The sequence below is a fragment of the Tenrec ecaudatus genome, chromosome 7 (genome assembly GCF_050624435.1).
Source record: "Tenrec ecaudatus isolate mTenEca1 chromosome 7, mTenEca1.hap1, whole genome shotgun sequence".
In the NCBI taxonomy this organism is placed as follows: Eukaryota; Metazoa; Chordata; class Mammalia; order Afrosoricida; family Tenrecidae; genus Tenrec; species Tenrec ecaudatus.
The window spans coordinates 118,406,659-118,417,797 of NC_134536.1; the positions used below are offsets into that span (position 1 = coordinate 118,406,659).

Sequence of the window (11,139 nt, forward strand, 5' to 3'; positions counted from 1 at the left end):
GGGTTCTCTGGAGAAACAAAACCAGAATGCTAATATATGTGTATATACAGACAGATAACATAGGAAATAAACAGCTAATTAAATTATAAAGTAGTACAAATGGCTCAGTGCAACTCACGCCCATGCGACAGTTGTGAGGCACTGGCAGTCCTTCAAGTCTTGAGGGCCGCTAGGTAGTCCTCTGTAGAGCAACTCAGGCTATGGGAGCACAGGCAGCAAACAGCAAGGCAGGTCACCAACAGTCAGCCAGATGACAGGGTCTGACAGTCCCCAGCTCAAGAGATGTAAATTCCAATTGTGTGGCAAAGCAGGTCGTCTTGAAAGAACCTCAAATTACAGCAACACAATCCATGGGTTAGTGTTGCACAGGTTGTGTAGCTTGAAAATTGAGGCAAAGAACAAGTAAGGCAACCACACACTGATCCGATGATCTAAGAGCAAGAGACCCGAGAACTAGAAAGACAAGACTCACTGAGCCATTTATCCCTCCACCCTTCAATTAACTCCACATGTGTTTATCGGCCAGCTTGGCACAATAAACTACCGCAATCCACCCCTTGCCAACCTGGCACCTGTACATACTTCTTTAACTTCATGATTGAAATTAAGTAAGACCTACACCTTAATCCTATAATCCTGTGAATATGTTCCCCCACCTATGAAAGTTTGTAAGCCGCCCACTTCATGCCTTTCTCCGTCCAATTTTTATAATGTGTTAGTCTAGGCACTTTAGAGAAACAAATCCACAGAAACTCACATATAAGAGAGTTTTATAGAAAGGGTAAGTGCATATCCAGAAAACATTCCAACCCAGGGCTGCCCAAGCCCACAAGTCCAACATTAACCCATATGTCCAACACCAATCCACAAAGTCCTCCTCCATCTCACAAAACACACACAGTGATGCCAACTGCAGGAGGAAAGCCAAATCAGTGAACGTGTAAACATCTCTGTGCTGGCAGGGGTCTCTACACGGCTGCTCCAGCGCCCAGGGATGCATCAGGGTAGTTCCATGTGGCTTCTCCTCAGGGATGTCTTGCAGGAAGTGAGCCTTGACAGCTGAAGCAGAGAACTGGCTAAGGCAGCTGCACCCTGGTCCAACCATCAGAAAGCAAGAACCCCAAGAACTAGAAAGGCGAGGCTCACGGAACCATTTATCCCTCCGCCCTTCAATTAACCTCACATGTGTTTATCGGCCAGGTGGGCACAATAAACTAACGACCTCAATGTGTTATTGTAGCTTGGGTGAATGTTGACAAAGAACATTAGTTTACCATCCTGTAAGGAATGTATAAATTGTTCCGTGACAATCCCGCAATGTGTCAGCAATTTCCCCATTTCTACCTTGGGTTTCCCTGCTTCTGTTCACCCAGTTCACCTGCTTCTGAACTTTGTTTTGGGGGAATGCTGCCCCTGTGGCCTCACATAGCTGATTGTTCTCAGGCACATTTTCCTCCTGGGTGTTACGTGGCTGAAAGTGGATCTCCAGGAGCGGCTCATTGTTGAGTTACAGGGTGGAACCAGAGGAGGAACAGATTTCTGACAATACTCCATTAAGCACGATGGTTTCAGATAAACCATACCAATTCTATCAAATCACATGAAGGGGCTTCAAACATTCATGAAAAAAAATTTTTCCCAGTAATTCCATTTTCCCACAAACTTTTTGCAGCTCTCTCCTGAGTAGTCCTAGGAATTGGAACTGTGCGCTACATTTCTCTCCCACTCTATCAGGTGCCTTCTGCTGTGATCCCAGTCAGGGTGGTCGGTGGTGGAAGCCAGGCACCATCGACATCTTCTGACCTCAGACACTTCTAATCTGCTGTGGTTCACGCAGTCCTTCAGTCCCAGGGACTAATCGTTTCCGAATCTCTCTGGTTTTCTCCACTCTTCTTTACTCCTGATGGCAAGAGAACAATGGTTGTAAAAAAAGCCTCATGTTTGTGAGATCTCAGTTGCTATTGATCCCAGGAGGATGTAGAACATTGTCTTTCTGGACTCCACGAGACCAATTAGGCCCCCAGCAGGATGTTCTTTAGCCCTCAAGCCCAATATCTCAGACCCTGGAGGCGCTTAGTTGTGGCTGAGAGGTTTACGTGACTGTGCGCTCTACTAGAGCAGGTAAGTTAAAAAATATTGCTGCCAAGGCATAGATTTATTTCAAACGAAATAGGTGTTTACAATTGTCTCTGTGATCAGTGGATGACTGCAGACAACCCCCCTCCGTCATTTACAGTGATTCACGTCTTAACTTCACTTGGGTGAAACTTGAAAAAAGGCTTTCTAAGGGGCTCTGCTGGGCCAGCTCAATTCAACACAAAGAGGTCAGTTCGAAAGGGGATAGTGACAATTTCTTTTCTTTTTTATTCCAAAGGAGTAATCTTGGGACCCTCTTTTGAAGATTTTTAGAGTATTGAAACTGCATTGAGAAGGAAAATGCCAGTAAGGTTGTGCCAAGGAATTCCCCGCGTCCCCCATTATTCTGCTCGTTCTTTGAACACAGCAAGGGCTAGCCTACAAGAATTTCACTGGGAAGGATCATCCCATCTGCCCTACTGCCCCGGTTTTGCCCCTGCAGGCTTCTTTCTGCTTCCCAAATTCAGAGAGCACTGAACCGAAACATGGCTTACGTCCCCGAGGATGCCCCAAACTGTCATCCTGATGCGATGCAAATGTAAGCACACCGGATTCTGCAGAGGGAAGGCTTACAGAGATGAAAACACCACCTCCAGACGTGTACAGTCCGAGATGGGGGCGGGGGTGTAGTTTGTTTAACTAATGTTTCTGTGGTTTCACAGCAAAAACTTTTGACTTACCCTCCCATCTATGTCTGCAGCCCTTGCAAATATGCAGGGCTTTTCACCACACCTGGAGGGGCCCTCAGTCTGAGCTTGGAAGATGTAGAAGGTCATCATGAATAGTGCTTTTCCCAAATACGTCAAAGCAGCATGTCTATGCAGAACCCACTGGAGCACAAGCCCGTGTTACAAGGGAACCTATAGGTCGCTGGGGATGAATGTTCAAATCATTTACCAACCATGGTCTTTCAGAATTTCCTACCACTGCCATTTTGGAATGCAGTGATTTAGGAAGGAAAACTGAAGAACTGGTGTTGAAGATATCAATGGAAACAAGTGAAGGAAATGAATATTTCATTCAACATGGCAATCTTATTTCACAGTACTTAGAAAATTACATGTCTGAATACTTAATATTTTGTTTTCTGGGTAATCGAATTTTTAGATTTAAATGTGTGGTTAAAAGCTATAGCGTATTTGTAGGAATATCCGCTGCCAACCCTATCTGCACCTGGATGTATTCCCATATGCCGCCCAGCCTTGTTCCGCTTACATAACTACTTCTGTATGCACCGGTACTTTATGGGTTCGCTATCCTGGCCTCTCAGGAGCTCTCTGGCTATGCTGCTTCCGAGACAGATTTGTTGATTCTTTTGGGAGTCTACGGCACTTCCAGTATCCTGTTGCCAGCACCATAATTCAAATGCATGAATTCTTCTTAGATCTTCCTTCGCCAGTGTCCAGCTTTCACACGAATGTGATGCAATTAGAAATACCATGGTTTGGGTCAGGGATACCTTTGACCTTAAAGTAACTTCCTTGCTTCTCAACTTTGAAAAAGCCTTATGCAGCAGGTTCGCACAGTGCAACATATCATTTGACCTCGCGACTGCTGCTTCAACGAGCATCATTTGCTGATCCCAGCAAGACGAACTCCTTGACAGCGTTAATCTTTTCTCCATTAGCATAATGTTGTCTGTTGGTTCGGTGGTGATGGATGACACTAAGTTTTAATCCGTACCGACGGCTGTAATCCGCGATCTTCATCACTAAGCACGCCAGGTTCTCCTCACTTCCAGCAAGCAAGGTTGTGTCATCTGCATGCTTGGGCTGTTAATAAACCTCCCTCCAATCCTGATGGCGCATTCTTCTTCAGGTAAGCCAGATTCGCCGATGATTTGCTCAGTAGACACAGATTGAGTAAGTGTGGTGAGAGGACACAATCCTGATGCACATCTCTCTGGATTTTAAACCACGCAGCATTGTATATATGGTAGTACTTACTCTTGTTGCCTTTCTCTCTTATGTACAAGGGGCTACCCCCCCCCCCAAAAAAAGATCCTGAAATTTTTTTTGGCAAAGCTATCTATTTAAGAAATTTTTTGTTGTTTAAAAAACTACCTTATCACCTTTGAAGTACTCTCCATTGCACTTAACACATTTGTCAATTCTGTGATCCCTTTCTTGGAAACATTATTCAAACTCACCTGTTTGCATGGCTGACAGCACCTCCCTCGGTTTTATCTTCACCTCTTCTTCTACATCATCAAATCGCTGTCCTTTCATGCCCCTCTTCATTCATGGAAACAAAAAGAAGGTGCAGGGAGTGAGGTCAGGTGAGTCAGGGGTGTGGGGCAAGAGACGCATGTTGTTTGTTGCCCCAAACTGGCGCACTGAGACAGGTGCATTATCATGGTGGAAAGACCAGTCCCCCCATCTGCCAGAAATCAGGCCTTTTTGTCACACACTGTTAGCAATCTTTTCAGAACCTCAAAATAGAAAGCTTGATTAACAGTCTGACCTGGTGGAATGAACTCCAACTGTACTATGAGTTGACATTTCCACCTATTTGAGAAATTGAGGGGTATGCAGAATGAGGTTTGTCATCAATCGACATTTCACCATTTAAAAATGAGTTTTTCCCATAGCTCCGTCCTTGTAAGCTTTGTTCAACATCACAACAGTTTCTGTGGCATTTTCCCCGAGCAGGAAGCAAAATTTCACAGCTGCATGCTGTTCTTTTAAATTTGCCATCACAAAAAAATGAGGTTCGAGTGAAATTGCTTGTACAAAAAAATTCACTATGACCAGAGAGAACCTTCCCAGGTGACGCCACTGGGTGCACTACCTTAGAGGCAGTTGCTCGATGCTCACCCAGTGTGGAGAAATGCATACTAGGAAAGGTCTGCTCCACCCAGAGTGTTTTTGGGGTACTCCCTTGTCCATTTGGTCTCTTCCATTGCTGTACTTTCCCCGTGTTGTGTACTCTTTCCCTTCCCCAAAGGTAGTACATGCCTACTATCGAGTTCATGACCTGCCAACACCACCACCACCCCTTCCCATCCTTGGTAACCATCAAAGAATTTTTTTTGTCTGTATGTAAACTTTTTAATTTACTTTTTATAGTGGTGTCTTTTATAATTTTATAATATGTGTCTTTTTGTGAATGACTGATTTAACTCAGTGCAATGTCTTTCGGATTCATCCATGTGGTGAGAGGCTTCACCAGTTCTTCAGTGGAAGCAACTTGTTTCGAGTAACACAAAATCCTAGACAATTCTAGTCTTTGCTCTGTTGATCCTGATGTTGCTTAGTTTGCTGCAAGTTAGACAAAGCAAATATACACAGGAACACAAGGGAAAACGGACAAAATTGCCACCGTTGTTGGGAATGTCAGTATCGGTCTGGAGTTGTTGTGATGCAGTCACTACTGCCGAAGCTAAAGCCCCCAAGCAGGTAGCTCAGATGAACCACCTGTGCTTTCTTTTGTACAATGTTCCTCCAGAGGGCGGTGGTCTGCAGGGCTCAGCTTCCTGGGAGACAGAACAGAGTAGACAGTGAATGCCCAGGGATGGGGATCTACAAACAGACAACAGCCGGTGTGGGAATTTGCAGTCTCTGGAGTTGCTTATCTATCTATCTATCTATCTATCTATCTATCTATCTATCTATCTATCTATCTATCTATCTATCTATTCTCCATGTGATGTTTGTTTCCTTTCACTCAATTATCTGTCTCGTGATGGTCATTTTGCTTGGTGGGCATCTTCTGATTTTATACGCTCCAACAGCCCCTCTTGAGGGAATCTTCCCCTCACCGTGAGGTCTGTGTTTATAAACATCTTTTGGTAGCTGGGCACCTTCAGCTTTCTTCACCACATTTGCTTGTGCACCCATTGTCATCAGTGATCATGCCAGGCAGGTGAGCATCTCAGACTGCCGAATTGTTAGAACAAAGTGTTCTTGTGTTGAGGGAGTACTGTCCATCTGTTTCCTTAATACTAAACCTATAAATATATGTACATAGATCTATTCCCCCCTCATCATATATACATATATTTACATCTTTATGTCTGTATTTAAATCTCTATGACTACCCTTTGCCTCCTAGTTCTTTCCTGTTTCTTTGTACTTTCTTCTTGTTTCATTATCATGTTCTGCCTTCATTTGGGTTTTAGGAATTCCTCTTGGTTACATTGCCCTTGATCCAACCCTGCCAGACCTCCCACACCCTCCTTGACACTGATTTTGGATCACTTGTTATTCCCTTGTTCCTGGACTTGTTAGCATCCTCTTCCTTTCCCCCGTCTCCCCTACCCCCATGTCCCCCCTGAACTGTCATACTGTTGTTCTCTCTTCTGGCTTCTTTATTCTGCCTATGCCTTCCAGGTAGACATGCTATGTACCATCACAAGACTGAGTACCATGAAGCAACAACAGAAAGTAAAACAATAACTACAACAGCAACAACAACAACATACACACATACACACATAAATGTACGAATAGTTCAGGGTCTGTTTGTTTTCCTTCATGGGTGCTTTCCAGTCAAGTCTGATGGGGTGCCATGCCCTGGCACCACCTCTATCCCTGGGGACTTCATTGTTCTGCCTCCCCCGCTGTTCTGCTGCATGCTCCCAGAGGCTGGCTTCGGCATAGTAAGCTCATGGAGGGCACAATTTCTGCTGTGTGTCTCTAGTGTTGTCCCCAATGGTGCTATGGGTCCATGAGGAATGCTGTGTCCAGTGGTGGGGCCGGCCCTGTGGTCGTCTCTGTACATTGCTGCTCTGAGCAGGAACATTGTCCTTAGGGCTTGGTGAGCCAGGATGTGCATCACTCTTTTCTTTTTCCCCCCACTATGCCCCTCTTGTTGGCTCCTGTGTGCTCTGACCAGACCAGTCCCTCTTCCCCTCTTCTTGAGCTGTAGCATCAGTGTTGTCCGCTGAAGTGAACTTAAAGACCTGAAGATAAACAAGCAGCCATCTAGCTAAGAGACAACAAAACCCACATGGAAGAAGTACATGGCCTGTCCCCACTCGATCACTGAGGACAAAGTGGGTGCATAAGCAAAAGTTGTGAACAAAGCTGATGGTGCCCGGCTATCAAATGATGTAGCATCAGGGGTCTTAAAGGCTTGAAGACAATCAGGCGGCCATCTAGCTAAGAAACATGGATCAAGAGACAGTGGTGTGAACAGAACAAAGGAATAGTGCATAGTTTAAAATCTGAAAAGGTGTGTGTCAGGATTGTGCCCTTTCACCACCCTTGTTCAATCTGTGTGCTGAGCAAATCATCAGACAAGCTGGATTATAGGAAGAAGAATGTGACAGCAAGATTAGAGGAAAGCTTATTAACAGCCTGAGACATGCAGGTGACACAGCTTTGCTTGTTCAAAGTGGGGAGGACTTGAGGCACTTGCTAATGAAGACCAAGGATTGAAGCCTTCAGTGTGGATTACAACTCAATGTAAAGAAGACCAAAATCCTCACGACAGGATGATGGCAAATGGTGAAAAGACTTAAGTTGTCCAGGATTTTGTCTTGTGGGATCCACAATCAAAGCTCGCTGAGGCAGCAGTCAAGAGATCAAAGGCACATTGCACTGGGTAAACCTGCTACTGCCAGTTATTCGAGAGGCTCCGAGGGGGATCCAGCCTGAAAGAGACCAAGCAGATTCTTGTCAAGGTCTCTGTTTATTGCTACACAAGCCTCTTTTTAAAGGGTGAGGCAAACAAAGGAATTCCAAGGGAAGGTAAAAAAAAAGGAAGGGAGGGGGTGTAGAGCACACAGGGCAGAGACACAAATCTACGGTTGGAATGTCCGGTGCTGGAGTAAACAAAGGTGGGCCATCTGGTGTTTGTCAGGGTAAGATAAGGTTGAGGCTGCCGGGCAGACAGTATGGAGTTGGTTTTGTCAGACTGATTATGTCCGGTTCCCAACATCTCCCCCTTCCTTACATTATTAAAAAGGGGGGTACGGCGTGCAGTGACCATCCTTCAGGGAGTTCTGTCTGTCTTAGGTGGCTAGGGCGCAACTCAGTCCGTACCCGTCATCGGCTAGGAGGCCCTCTTGGCGGCCAACGCCTGTCCTGGGTTGGTAAAGAGAGCCCCCAGTCCTTAACCATCATTGGCTGCAAACTCAGCACTGAAGGCGGGGGGGTCTTACAATTGACAAATATGCCTCTCTTGGTCTTACAATTTAGTCAAATATGCCACCCTGATGAGGGCAACCATGGCCACCCCCGTCACGCGCCGCAGGGGAGGGAACAAAACAGATGTTTGTATGCACTGACAATGCTATCAATGGCTTTTAGCCCAATTCCAGGCCCTGTGCGGCCAGGACCGAGAGGGATCGACCGTGGAGGCAAGGGTGGAAAATTGCAGCCCGGGGGTCTCTGTAGCTCGAGACACGCCCTGGGAGGATTCCTCTTCATCAGCGTCCCGGGTGTTGATCCGGTGGTAGTGGACGGAGACCGGCTTTGTGCGAAGGGCTGCGTCAATCTGTGACTTAACGAAACTGGTTAACTTATTAAAGGCCCAAGGGCGGAAAGTTAAAAGTAGGATAAGACCTACAAGAGGTCCCAACAAGCTGGGGAGTAAAGTGGAAAGCCAAGGGGAAGTAGAAAACCAATTTTCATACCACGATTCCTGCTGTTCTCTTTCCTTTTTTCCAAGCTATCTCTGACCTTTTGCAAACTATTTTCCACCAATCCTAACTTATCCACATAAAAACAGCATTCTTCCTTAAGCGCGGCACATAGGCCACCTTGTTGTAAGAAAAGCAAATCTAGCCCTCTTCTATTTTGTAAGACTACTTCCGCGAGGGAGCTCACTGAATCTTTGAGATTGGCAAGCCCCGCCTGTAGGTCTTGAAGATCTTTGTGGATAGCTGCGCTTAACTGGGTGTACTGTTGATTGGTGGTAATCAATGAAGCAATTCCAGTACCTGCCCCAGCGGCTCCGAGGCCGAGGACCACAGCTAAGGTGAGTGCAGTGAGGGGCTCACGTTTGACTCTTGAGGGGGGAGGCGTTTTTTGTTCCCAAAACTGCAAAAAATCTGCGGGGCTGTGGAGAGTTAAATGGGGCAAAAGTAAAACTTGAACACAATATTCCTTATTCTTTAAAAAGGTGGCAGTGATTATGAAGGTGGTTAATCCTGAGGAGCAAGCAAAATAGGAATGATTTGTAGAAGAAACGTATGTAAAAGAAGCGTTCACTACAAGGGTTTGGTTACAAATATCAACGAATTCTTTGGGTGGCAACATGCGTGGTCCTAGAAGACAGAGTCCCACCCCTGAGATCTGTCCGAGAGTGAGGCCCTGCTGCTCCTCGGGGTCCCATCGAAGCTCAGTAGTTGAGTTGGTGAATACTGGGTTGCCAAAATGAGCTACTCCTTCATAAAAGGGGGGAAGGGAGGAGTAACACCCCCAACAGTTATCTGAAAAGGTAAGGTTAGATCTTTGAAGGGTGTGCACTGAGGCGTTAACTACTGCCAACAAAAGATCTGCGGTTGAGGGGGGCCCTACGGGGAGGGTAGGCTGAAACAATGCTGAGGGATGGGTGATAGGGGGGCTTTTTGTAGGAGCAGCCGGATTATGCCTTAGTACAGGGGCTTGGCCATGGCCACGACCATTGTGGAGCTCCGACTCAGTTAGGGGAAGCGGGCAAATAGACCCAAAATAAAGGCTTGAGCTGCCAGAGCAACCCTGTGGGAGAATGGGGGGTGGGGAAAATAATAAAATTGAACGGCAATTCTGGAGAAAAATAACCAATGCTTTGATTGTTAGTGGCTCGCTCGACCTGGGCTAAAGCTTGTTGGGCCTCGGGGGTGAGCGCGCGAGGGGAAGAGGGATCAGTATCTCCTCCAAAAATGTCAAATAAAGGCTTAAGTTCTTTGGTAGTGAGCTTTAAGTAAGGGCGGAGCCAGTTAATGTCCCCGAGTAACCTTTGGAAGTCATTTAAAGTATGCAAGGAGTCAGTACGTAACTGGATCTTTTGAGAATAAACTCGATTAGGTAACAATTCAAACCTCAGAAATAATTGTGGGGGGTGGACTTGAATTTTCTCCGGGGAAATTTGGAGACCCCTATTTTGGAGGGCAATGAGTTGCTGTCCAACCTGATGGAGCTGTTGCTCGCAGGGCCCTGCCATCAAAATGTCGTCCATGTAATGTATATAATATATAAGTTAGGAAATGACAAGCGGAAGGGGTCAACCATTTGTGCCACATATTTTTGACACAGGGTGGGGCTTGTGGCCCCCCCCCCCCGGGGAGGACTGGCCACTGAAAATGAGGGGAAGGCCCTACGCAATTAATTATAGGGAGACTGAATGCAAAACGCTTGCAATCCTCAGGGTGAAGAGGGATAGAAAAAAAACAATCCTTAAGATCAATAATTAGTTTAACAAAATGTTTAGGAATAGCTATTGGCGAAGGAAGACCTGGTTGTAGGGCGCCCACGGGAACCATGGTTTTATTAATTGCCCTCAAATCTTGCAATAACCGCCACTTCCCTGTTTTCTTTTTAATAACAAACACAGGCGTATTCCAGGGCGAGGTGGAGGGTTCAATGTGTCCAGCCTCCAGCTGTTCCTGCACCAACTGTGTGGCGGCGGACAACTTATGTGAAGGGAGGGGATATTGGTCAATCCAGACAGGCTCATCACTCTTCCATGTAATCTTTTCTGCCTGGAGTGCAGGAGGAGCAATGGCCCTAACAAAAAATGATTAGAAAATCCTAAGGCTGTGCGATCATTTTTTGGGACAGCTGCGACTTTGGGCGCCCCAGAGATTGACGGGCAGGCCTGGAACAATAAAAGGCTGAACTGTACCTGTATTGCCCTCGCTATCCTCCCAGGTTAGAAGTTGGGAACTTTGCAGGGTATTTCTTGACTGCCCAATCCCTTGCAGATGAGTTAGAGAGGCCTGTAAAGGCCAAGCAGAAGGCCAGGAGCTTTGAGAAAGGACAGTGGAGTCTGCTCCAGAGTCTAAGATGCCCTCAAAGGCCTTTCCCTGGATCTTAAGAGTAAGTGTTGGGCGATCCTTAGTAATAGCCTGGACCC

The 11,139-nt window shown here is 46.2% G+C and overlaps 1 protein-coding gene across 1 annotated transcript in view; it reads right to left on the minus strand.

Moving 5' to 3' along the window:
• TMEM14A (transmembrane protein 14A) overlaps positions 1–11,139 on the minus strand; it is a 248,263-nt gene that overhangs the window by 41,393 nt on the left and 195,731 nt on the right. The window lies entirely within an intron of this gene.